Source organism: Callithrix jacchus, chromosome 4, assembly GCF_049354715.1.
Source record: "Callithrix jacchus isolate 240 chromosome 4, calJac240_pri, whole genome shotgun sequence".
In the NCBI taxonomy this organism is placed as follows: Eukaryota; Metazoa; Chordata; class Mammalia; order Primates; family Cebidae; genus Callithrix; species Callithrix jacchus.
Window position 1 is genome coordinate 61,849,484 of NC_133505.1, and position 12,435 is coordinate 61,861,918.

Below are 12,435 nucleotides of genomic sequence, written 5' to 3' on the forward strand. Positions count from 1 at the left end.
GGAAACAGTAAAAAGTTAAATATTATATATTTATAAAAATCAAACTTTTTTTTCTTACCTGGTTAAAAAGGTGGTAAATAGGCCGGGCGCGGTGGCTCAAGCCTGTAATCCCAGCACTTTGGGAGGCCGAGGCGGGTGGATCACGAGAGATCGAGCCCATCCTGGTCAACATGGTGAAACCCCGTCTCCACTAAAAATACAAAAAATTAGCTGGGCACGGTGGCGCGTGCCTGTAATCCCAGCTACTCAGGAGGCTGAGGCAGGAGAATTGCCTGAACCCAAGAGGCGGAGGTTGCGGTGAGCCGAGATTGCGCCATTGCACTCCAGCCTGGGTAACAAGAGCAAAACTCCGTCTCAAAAAAAGAAGAAAAAAAAAAGGTGGTAAATAGCTTTGTATAGTAAATAATTTTTTTAATTGGATTCATTCCTACTTTCAGTTTAGGTACTTTTTTTTCACTTATCTTTTTTTAACCTATGTGTAGCTTATGTTATTAAGTTTTTTAAAAATAAAATCTAAGAGGCTTCTTAATTCTTTATGGAAAACTCGTTGAGAATAACTAACTAGTTAAAATTTAAAACTACAACGAATTAAACAAGATTGACACAATAATGTGCATATACATTGCTATTTTCACATTAGCAATAATGGATTTGTATCTTTTAAGATATCTCTGAGTAGAAAATTTCCAGCCATATCATCAACTAAATTAACTCAAATTTAGTATCTGAATTTGGCTGTTTAGCTTGTAGGCTAAAAGTTAAAACATTTGCTATTTCTTGGAACAAAGGTTATTTAATGAAACAAAATTAATTTCAATAAATGATGGATTTAAAGTTTTTTCCAACAAAGAGTGTAAGAGATTTATCACAGTTCTAAATAACTAATTGATTTTTCCCTAACATGTTAAGGGGAGTTTTGGTTTCCCCAGAGGACTTCGAGTTGACTAACCATTTATAAGAAGACTGGCTGAACTTCCCTTTAACTTCACATTAGTTAATTCTAGCTTCATTAAATTAGAATCCCCATCAAATCACTCATTTTTCTTTCACCAATTTTATTTTACAATTAAGGTTTATCTGCAGACTTTCTATTTTGACCATTATGCCGAATCGTGCTGAGTTCTGCTGTGCCTTCCTTCAGCTTCCTTTCTGCTGAATGGCTTCTTGTATCTTCCCAGGGGTTTTCACCTGAGTTCGTGACCAGGTTCTAAAAGTACATTCTGTCCATATACTGGGATAGTGGGATGTGAGGGCACAGCAGTTCTTCCTGAGCATAAGTCCTTCATCCTCTGCCCACTGTCTTATAAACCTGTCCTCAAATTTCATGCCCTCTCAGGCAGTACTTGGCCACCTCCAGAGGGAAGGCCAGGATCCTCCTAGCGAGTGCTGCTGTGTGCCTGCCCCTGGGCCGGGAGCTTTGCATTTGTTGTCTCGTTTCATCCCCTCAACAATCCTGCTAGTGAGGAAACATCCATTTTATACATGAGGAAATTGAGGCCCAGAGAAGGCACTGGCTACTTAGCTGTGTGCTGTCAGCCTGTTGAATCCGAAGCCTCCTGTCTACACTGCCACTGCCTGTATAAACTGGTACCATCCATAGCTATATGGCAGAAAGATTTTGAGAAAATGGACTAGCAACCATCATGTGTTGAACAGGTCATGGGCAGGAGGAAATAAAGCAGTTATAGCACCTGGGTGTGGAAGTCAAGGCAGTAACCAAAATAAAGTGGGGGCACAGAAAAAAGCTGGGGCAATAAAAAGGTTCCCATTTCACATTTCCCCATGAAGGCCAGATCAAGTCGGAGCTTGTTTAATAGCAGAAATTAGGCAGCCAAACCTGTCTGTAGGGCAACGAAATTTTTGTTGAAAGCCCAGTAAGTATTTACTCTGATGGAACGGAGTCTTTTTCTAAATCCAGGATCTTTTCTTTGTGCAGAATGAAGTGTGCTTCTTTGGGTGGGGATACATTTACCACGGTTCTCCATGTTTTGCTTCATCTTTCCTCTCCGAGTTGTTTATCTCTTTTTCCTTTGCTCTCTCCAAAGATAACAGTCAAAGAAGCCAAGAAAAATGTTATCTTTTCTCTAGAGTTAGATATCTCAGACATGGATAGATGGCTCTGTTAGGCAGGAGTGTCGGAGCTGGTTATAGGAAAACCAGGCAGCATATATGTGATCCCACACACAGAAGCAGCCTGTGTCTCACTCCTCCACTCCCAGCAAGGTACTATGCTCTGAGGGGCTGAAGAGAGAAGGCAGATTATGTGTCTGCCAAGGTTTTTTACTGGTTGCTGTTGATCTTTTTCTGAGTGTCAATTCAGCATAATTTAGACCAGGATCATTTGTTTGGAGGGACAGAAAACAAACTGAGGCTAGCTCAAGTGAAGGCTCACTGGAAGGCTCACTGGAAAACTTGCTGGAAGGACACGAGGAGATGTTCTGGAATCCATCTGCAGAAAGCATGCTCGGGTATCCTGGGAAGTCTCCCTTTTTCACACTGTCTCCCTCACGGAAATCAGGATCACTGTCTATTTCCTGGGGCTCTGGCATCATGCTCTCTTACTGACTGTAGTGTTGTGTTAGCTACACAACTGCTCAACTTTAATTTTTTTTTTTAAATGACTCGTGCCTGTAATCCCAGCACTTTGGGAGGCCAAGGCAGGCAGATCACGAGGCCCGGAGATCAACATCATCCTGCCTAATATGGTGAAACTCCGCCTCTACTAAAAATACAAAAAATTAGCTGGGTGTGGTGGCAGGTACCTGTAGTCCCAGCCAGTCGGGAGGCTGAGGCAGGAGAATGGCTTGAACCCAAGAGGCGGAGGTTGCAGTGAGCTGAGATTGTGCCACTACACTCCAGCCTGGGTGACAGAGCAAGATTCTCTCTCACAAAAAAAAGTGTTTCGTTTAGCCAGGATGATGCAAGTTGTTTCAAGGAAGGCTATAAAATGCTTGCAATAAAAGTGATGTTTGTTCATATTCATTAGGAAAAAATGAAATAATTCTATGCTGCGTAACTTTTTTCATGCCAAGCACAGGAGTGGAGATTGTCAAATCAAGACCGGATCATCAAGTACAAAATGACTGGGTGCCAAAATTCCAAGGAGGTTGGGAGTTACTATTGTTGAGGGTGGTCAAAGAATTTGTTCCCCCACAAGGCATGTGGCTTTGGGCCAGCACACCTCATAATTCATTCTCTTCTTCTTCCCACATCCTTCTTATAACATCTGAATTCAACAGGGGAATATGGAGGATGAGCTTTTTCTATTTACTCTTTTAACACCTAGACAGATATTTCTGAGCGACACGGCAATGTGTCAGGGTTGAGTTGGCTGCTCTGGTTCTTATCCTTGATTTTTGAGACAGGGTCTTGCTTTGTCGCCCAGGCTGGAATGCAGTGGTGCAATCTCAGCTCACTGCAGCCTCTGCCTCTCAAGTTCAAGTGATTCTCATGCCTTAGTCTCCTAAGTAGCTTGGATTACAGGCACCCACCATAATGCTTAGCTAATTTTTGTATTTTTAATAGCAATAAAGTTTCACCATGTTGCCCAGGCTAGTCTCAAACTCCTACTCTCAAGTGATCCACTCACTTTGGCCTCCCAAAGTGCTGGGATTACAGGTGTGAGCCACCACACCTGGCCTCTGGTTCCTATTTTTTGAAAGTTTTAAAGTCTCCTCTTCAGTCATGAATCCAATATTTGATGAAATATTTGACCAGATGTCAGAGTCTAGAACATCAACCCACATAGTAAACCAGTGGGTCATAAATAGCTACAAGAAGGTATTAAATCTAAACAGATCAGAGTGAGAGATTAAGATCAAGGAACTGGAAGGCGTATTTGAATTTATTATGAAAAAAATAGAGTATTTGTGTGGATGGAGAATGGAAAAATAACTTGCGGTCTTGGTTCTCTGTTGATGCAGGTTGACCACTGCTATTGCCATAACTCTGGTCCTGCTGTCTACGCATACTACTGTTGTGACTTCCAGAAGGTGGGACTTGATAAACCACGCACACTTCCAGTGTTTGGTCAGGGTGACCCTGGGTGCTGCAAGGATGGACAGTGCTGTTGGCAAGAGATGACTCTGGTCAGATTAGATAAAGACCATTTAGGGACATGGAGATACAAAAGCAATTTTGTTCTTTCCTAGAAAATGATGCAATAGATGACAATAAGCATTTGGGTGAATCCCTCCAGCCAGGCTTGAAAGCAGTTGGTGTCACCTCGAGGGTGGGTAGATGGAAAAAGTTAGTCCTATTATTCCAGGGCCTACATCCAGAGCCTTTCCATTTTAAGGCAAGAGTGGGACTAACATTCCCAGTTCATTTGCAAATGACTCAAGAGAATGGGTCAGGAGAAACGAAGATACCACTTTTAACACCCCCTGGAGGAGTCCCTAATGTATCATTAGTGTTTGAACTGTTTGGTCTAATTCAGGTATGAAGTACAGTGTTTTTGTTAAAAAAAAAAAAAAAAATTGGCTGATCGATTAATAAATTGATTGCTGGGCACTGGGGAACGAAACATGAAAATTATATGACTTTGCTGGGCGTGGTGGCTCACGCCTGTAATCCCAGCACTTTGGGAGGCCGAGGTGGGTGGATCATGAGATCAGGAGTTCAAGACCAGCCTGACCAATATGGTGAAACCCCGTCTCTACTAAAAATACAAAAAATTTAGCCAGGCATGCGACTGTAGTCCCAGCTCCTTGGGAGGCTGAGGCAGAAGAATTGCAGTTATCCTGGATAAACAGGCTGTCTCTCACTTTTAGCAGTTCTTTCTGCGCTAGTATTTGGGGAATATATTTTTTGCCACATGCAAAATGGTAAAAGACATTCTATTAAGAAGAGGAAAACAGAAGTTCTTCTGTTTTAGACAAAGCTTTTGAAGGTTCAAGAATCACCCATTTATTGACAAAATTGTTTCTGTGGCTTAAAAACGAAACGCAGGGCCAGGTGCGGTGGCTCACGCCTGTAATCCCAGCACTTTGGGAGGCTGAGGCAGGTGGATCACGAGGTCAAGAGATCGAAACCATCCTGGTCAACAAGGTGAAACCCCATCTCTACTAAAAGCACAAAAAAATTAGCTGGGCATGGTGGTGCGCGCCTGTAGTCCTAGCTACTCGGGAGGCTGAGGCAGGAGAATTGCTTGAACCCAGAAGGCGGAGGTTACGGTGAGCTGAGATCGTGCCATTGCACTCCAGTCTGGGTAACAACAGCGAAACTCTGTCTCAAAAAAAACAAAAACCACAAAACAAATACTACAGGTATTCTTGCCTTCTCCTTCTACTTAAAATCACATCTCCAAAGACTTTCTTCTCTACTTAAAAACAGGAATTGGGAAATATTCAAAGGAGATCCTAGACAAAACTAACATTTCAGCAACCAAAGATAAATTCTGCTTTTAGAGGCAGATGCTAGGTTCTAGCATCTCTCTGAACACCATGTAGCACTAAGAAACTGCAATCACCAGCTGAGACTTTGATACAATTATGGCTAACAAATAAGATGCTTATTCTGGTCAGGCACACTTCCAAGAACTGTATATCTACCAATTCATTTATTCTTGTTGGATATAAAGGATCAGCAGACCCTTCAGGCTCTGGTATGTCTGAGATGAGTTAACCCAGAAATTGTCATGGAAAGACAGATTCAGCAAAAAGGGAACAGCCAACATTCTATGTAGATGTCCCTGTGGCTTAGTGCTAGACACTGGACATTTGTGCCCCTAGGGGAAAGATGATGAGGTCAGAGCAGACTGGGATAGATCAGGTCTGGTGCTTTTGTTGTAGATCCTGGAACCAAAGATGATCTTATGGAAATCCAGGCAGACAGTTCAGCTGAGGCATTCATCCATAGGGACTGGCCAGAAAGGCACAGTTTGGGTTGAAAGTGTGGGCACATGAGATCAAAGCAAGAGGGCTTGAAAATTGACCAGACGCAGGAGCCTGGAGAGAAGCCTCAGCCCCTGGGACAAAGTGGCAGGTGCTTTATCCAGGATGCTAGTGTCTGGAGCGCTTTGGGAGGATCCTATGAAGGGCATGGTGTCTCCAGCACTATGTGGGTGCACCTCCCATAGTTTAGTGTTCCAGGAAAAGAATGGGAAAATTACAAGAACAATAGCAGGGCAAAGTTATGCCAAATTTCATCCTAACAAAAAATGTGGTTATAAACAAGGGTAAGAAGAGGGTTTTCATCTCCTGCTTTAATCCTGGAAAGCTCTGCTGGACTGTGATTCAGTCTCTCCTTTTCTATCCGTTCTGGGGTTGTAATTCTTAATAGAACCTCAACTAATTTTTGGCGTCCTTATTCTTGTGATTACTAGAAATTTTCAGTTGTTTAAACCCTGCTTGGCTTGTTTTTCTAACAAGCACTAATGCCAAGCTTTTATTACTGAGCTCATAGATTTGTCAATGAAATGGTGATGCCAAGAAATTCATTGCAAGTTACTACCTGTAACCCATGTGTAGGGTGTTTGGTATCTTGTGCTGTTCTTCAGTTTCTAATTCCTTATGTAGACCTAAGTGTGACTTTTATTTTTCTGTTAAGGGCCAGATAGTAGATATTTCAGGTACTTTGGGTAACACTCAACTCTGCCATCATAGTGAGAAGCAGTCCTAGACAAAACAACTAAGAGGAGTGGCTGTGTGCAATAAAATTTTATTCACAAAACAAGCAACACTAGGAGCCATCTCACCCAGACAATTTTTTTCTATTTTTTAGTAGAGACAGGGTTTCACCATGTTGCCAAGGCTGGTCTCCAAATTCTGGGCTCAAGCAATCTGCCCGCCTCTACCTCCTTAAGTGCTGGGATTACAGGTGTAAGCCACTGCACCGGTCCAACTTTTTTTTCTTAATGGTCATTTCCTAAAGAATGAGGAAAACGAGGAACCATTTGCTTGCATGGAGCTGTAAGTCGCTGCCCTTCCTCTCATAACTTACCTTTGCAACTTTGGAAACCAATATCCTGAAACCAACTTCCTTCCTACTTTTAAGGTACAGAGGGCTCGAATGTCCTATTCCAGGCTTCCTTGAAAGAGGAACTTGCTACATTTCCCGTCCCATCTAGTGAAGTTCTTTGTCTACAGCAGGCCTCTGGTGAGAATTCAGTTATTTCTCCCGATGGACTCTCGTCTTTTTTCTTTCACTTCATGGGCAACAGTGACCAATTAAAAAGCCTTAGTAATTTTACTTTTTAGGGGGTGACATCACACAAAGAGTTAATAGATTTAAAGACAAGGCAAATACCATTTCTTTTAAAACCTGAAAAAACATTAAAAAAAAAAAAAAACTTAAATGAAAACTACTGAAAGATCATTATCCCAGCCATAATCAAGTCCAAAGGTTAAATATGTTTGCCTTCCTTATCTAAGGAATGAAGATGGTACAGACCAATGGGAAAAACCTGATCAACTCTAAATACTCTTTAGCAATTAGCAAATTTGCTACCTGCTATTGGTGGAATAGTGTTTTCTAAAGAGATATGTTGAAATCCTAACCCTTGATACCTGTAAATGTCACCTTATTTGGAAATCGGATCTTTGCAGATGGAATCAAGTTAAAATGAGGTCATTAGGGTGGGTCCAAATCCAGCGTGACCAGTGTTCTTATATTAGGTTGGCACAAAAGTCATTGTGGTTTTTGCCATTACTTTCAATTACTTACTTACTACTTTCATTACTGGAATTATTACTATTATTATTATTATTATTTTGAGATGAAGTTTTCCTCTTGTTGCCCAGGCTGGAGTGCAGTGGCATGATCGTAGCTCACTGCAACATCCACCTCCCAGGTTCAAATGATTCTCCTGGCTCAGCCTCCTGAATAGCTGGAACTACAGACTCACGTCACCACACCCAGCTACATTTTCTTTTTTTTTTGGTTGAGATGAAGTTTCACCGCATCGGCCAGGCTCGTCTCGGACTTCTGATCTCAGGTAATCTGTTGGTTTCGGCCTTCCATAATGTCGGGATTACAGGCATGAGCCACCATGCCTGGCCACAACGTTTAGTTTTATACGAAGCTAGTAAAAAAGGAGAAATTTGAACACAGATATATACACAGAAGAGAATGCCATGTGAAGACACAGAGACAAATAAGAAGATGGCCATGTGTCGACAGAGGCAGAGATTGGAGTGCTGCATCTCTAAGCTAAGGATCACAAAAGATGGCTGGTAACTGGTGGAAGCTAGGATAGAGGCAGGGAACCAACTCTCCCTTACAGCTCTCCAGAAGAGACCAAACTTGCTAGCACATTGATTTTGGACTGCTAGCCCTCAGAACTGTGAAGGAATAAATTTCTGTTGTTTTAAGCCATCTAGTTTATGGTAACTTTTTATGGCAGCCCTAACATACTACCCAAGGGCTGTTAAAATAACTTAAAGACATTCTGTAGCATGTTCCCTTCAGGCCATTTTTACGAAACATCCTACTCCTTACTATTTGGATACCTCATTAATGAAACAAACTTAATTCTGACTGTCATCAGGAATCCATACCATGCACAGGCTACCCTTTGGTTTCACTTTGATTTATCTTTTATTTGGATTATCTAGGAGTTTTAAAGTCAAATGGAGAATGACCATTTTAATACTTTTCTTCTTCTAGTTATGTGAATTCAGAGCCAATGCTTGGGGCAGTCTGGCAAGCTGTCAGCAACTGGTAACATGAGTGAAAAACCTGATCCATCAGCTATTGTTCTACTGTACTAGCTTCTGTGGGTACTATGAGCTCACAAAATACAACAAAGCACTGTTTTGTCTAAACTCTTCTGAATATGTGGCTCATGTTCATGGAACTCCTATTGTCTGTGCCAGCCAAAGGGTCAATTCTCTGACATCTGTGTTTTCTTTCTGAGCATTCTTCCCTAATTTGATCTATACTTGACAACATGGGTGTAAAGAGGACCAGGTACCTGGTGTAGCAGAAGCACACACAGGCATTGCTAAAGGCCATTCTTCAATGTTGAACTCTTCCAGTGGGCCCACTGTAGAGTCAAAGGCAGGGAACTTCACAGGCAGAAGAATTATAATAGTTTGAGTGATTCCTGTGCATCAAACACTCCTTTGGGTGCTTGCTAAAGCATAACTCCTTTCATTTAGGCAGCAACTCTATGAGGCAGATGCTACAGGTATCCTCACTTTAGATCTAAGGAACTCCAGTTACCGTGATAAGTAAATCTTGCCAAGATCACAAGACTGGTGAGGGCCAAGGTATGAGCCCCGCTGCTCTGGCTGCAAAATCTTGTCTTTAATAATTACTGTATTGGCCTTTAACCTGGGAAATAAACTCTCATATGTTATAATGTTTTCCTTACCAAAATTGGTGTTTTTTTTTTTTAATGTCCTTTATAGCAAACGCGAAATTTGGATCTATGTATTTGCCCAAGGTGGCAGGATGATCCTGGCAGGAAAGGCTCCAAATCAGACAGCTCTGGATCCCAGCTCTAGGTGATTCATGATGTGATTGTGATATAGATGTTTATATATCATGATCATTGAGCATTGTGATGTCAGACCCTTAATCCTTTAATATTGCTTTAATTACAGACTCTTAAGCACCAAGTATGGTTAAAATACATTGCTTACTTACTATTTGATCAGCACTGTTCCATGTGCCGTAATATAATTTATTGCCTTTAATTTTCATCTTATCTCCATTTTTTGGATGCGAGGCTGAGACCTAAAGAAATTAAATGGTAGGCCAGGCTCACAGAGCTCATAATTGCAGAGCAGAGATGTACTTTTATGCAGGAGGAAAGAGGGGTTGTGCAACCAGTTCCTGATCTCAGAGAGCTGGCTACCAAGTACAAGAAGAAAAAGCTGCACAGGAATAAAATTTGACAGCTAATATTTTTTGGATATTTCTATGTGTCATCAAGTGTACTTTGCATGATTACATTTTTAATGTTTAAACATTATAAAAATGATAAAAATTACTTATTGTGTATATTTCAAAAACATCTTTTGAAATATGTGTACATTGTGGAATGACTAAATTGAGCTAATTAACATATGTATTACCTCCATGTATTTATCATTTTTTTGAGATAAGAACACACTATCTACTCTCTCTGATTTTCAAGCATAAACAATACATTGTTATTATCTGTAGTCACCATGCTGTGCTATAGATTTCCTGAATGTATCCCTTCTGTCTAAACTGAAGTTTTGTATGGCCAACTTCTCCCCAGATCCTGCCCCCGCGCCAAGTACCACCAAGTCCCCAAGCCCCTGGTAGCCACCATTCTACCTTCTACTTCTATGAGTTCAACTTTTTTTTTTTTAGATTCCATTTACAAGTGAGATGATGTGTGGTATTTGTCTTCTGTGCCTGGCTTATTTCAGTGAACATAACATCTTCCAGGTTCATTCATGCTGTTGCAACAAGATTTCCTTCTTTTTGAAGGCTGACAGGTATTCAATTGGGTACACATACCACATTTTCTTTATTCATCCATTGATGGGTACTTAGGTTGCGTCCAGGTCTTGGCTGTTGTGAACAGTGCCACAGTGAACATGGGAGTGCAGATATCCTTTCCACGTACTGATTTCATTTCCTATGGATATATACCCAGAAGAGTGATTGCTGGATCATATGGTAACTCTATTTTAATTTTTTGAAGGAAACCCCATCTTGCTTTCCATAATGCTGTACTAATTTACATTTCCACCAACAGTGTGCAAGCTTTCCTTTTTCTCTGGATCCTTGGCAATACTTAACTTTTGTCTTTCTAGTGAGTATGAGGCGGTATCTCATTGTGATTTGAATTTGCATTTCTCTGATGATTAGTAATGTTGAGCATTTTTTAATATACCTGTTGGCCACATGTATGTCTTGTTTTGAAAAATGTCTATTCAGGTCCTTTGCCTATTTTTAAAATGGAGTATTTGTATGATTGCTTTTGAGCTGGTTGTGTTCCTTAAATACTTCGGATATTAACCCCTTATCAGATATAGGTTTGAAAATATTTTCTCCCATTCTGTAGGTTGTCTCTTTACAACATTTGTTTGCAGAAGCTTTCCTTTGCTGTGCAGAAGCTTTTTAGTTTGATGTAATCCTGTTTGTCTATTTTTGCTTTTGCTGTCTGCTATTAATATTTTCTAATAACCTTGTAATGACCAAATATTGTTAACATTATCACCACAGCATCCCACTTACAGACAATGGATCAGAAGTGGAGAGGTTATTAGTAAATAGCAGGGCTGAGATTTGAATGCGCACAGACTGCCTTGGGGGCCTGGGCTCTTACCCGCCAGTATAAACTGAGTGATTTCAAGCAAGGAGACATTTCTGGAGGCTGGGATCAGTGGTGAATGGCATTTGAGCTGAGCTTAGGGATGGGAGGAATTTCTACAGGTAGAGATGGGGAATCTCATTTTGCACCCAGAATGGCTAGAGCAGAAGAACAGAAATCTCCCACAGTGTGCAGACCATTGAGAGAAAGTTGGGAGCCTGGGGCACAAGGAGGAGAGGTGTTCAGTCAGGTAGTCCTCTCTTCTTTTACACTAGGAGGCATGATTGTTTTCCCCAGTTGAATACCAAAAAGGATGAACTTTACCGTTGAACATCTGTGATTAGAATAATAATATCTTTATCTTTTCTGGGCAACTTTCAAAATAATTTATTAGAAAACACCACTGTCATTTCTACCTGGTACTCAGTGTACTATGTATATAAAGGAATAGTCTGAAGTCAGGTGCTGGAGCTCAAATCCTGATTCAGCCATGCTACCTTGGGCTTCTTACTTCATCCTTTTCATTCTCCTGCAAACCTGGAGCAATAACGCATGCCCCAGCTTATTCTTCAAAGACATTAGGAAGCCAAAGAGGGGATGTACAGAGCTTCAGAAGAAATGTGCTATGGGACTCTAAGGAATCACATAGTTTTATTACTCTGATTAATTTGCTATTTTAATGCACAGTAGTAATTAATATTGGCCACAGGCAACTCAGGATAGAAATGTCATGACCTAGATGAACGTGTAGAATGCCCTGGTGTTTCTAAGTGTTTTCACCTATATTATCTAATTTAATATTTACAGTTGTCCTATGAAATAAGCAGGCTGGTTATGATTCATTGTTATTTTTTACAGATGTGGAAACTGAGGCCCAAACCATTGGTTTAGCAGATATTGGATCTGGGTACAAAAATTCCAGTCTTCCAAGTCCCAGTTTAAACTGCTTTTCAAAGACCACAGAAGAGGAAATTAGGTCACAGCACTTGCTAAATTTTTTGGCAAAATTAGAGAGGCAAGGGTATAGACTTTATTATAATGCTTTCTGAACACAGTGCACAATCCGCAATAATCCCGAATTTCTAAATCTCTTTAAAAAAAATCAGCTCGGAATTTTCCCTTTGCTTTAACTCCTCCGGAGAGAATCTTTCTGCAGCAATCCCATGAGGCTCTGTGCATATCCCTGTAATTACAGGTAT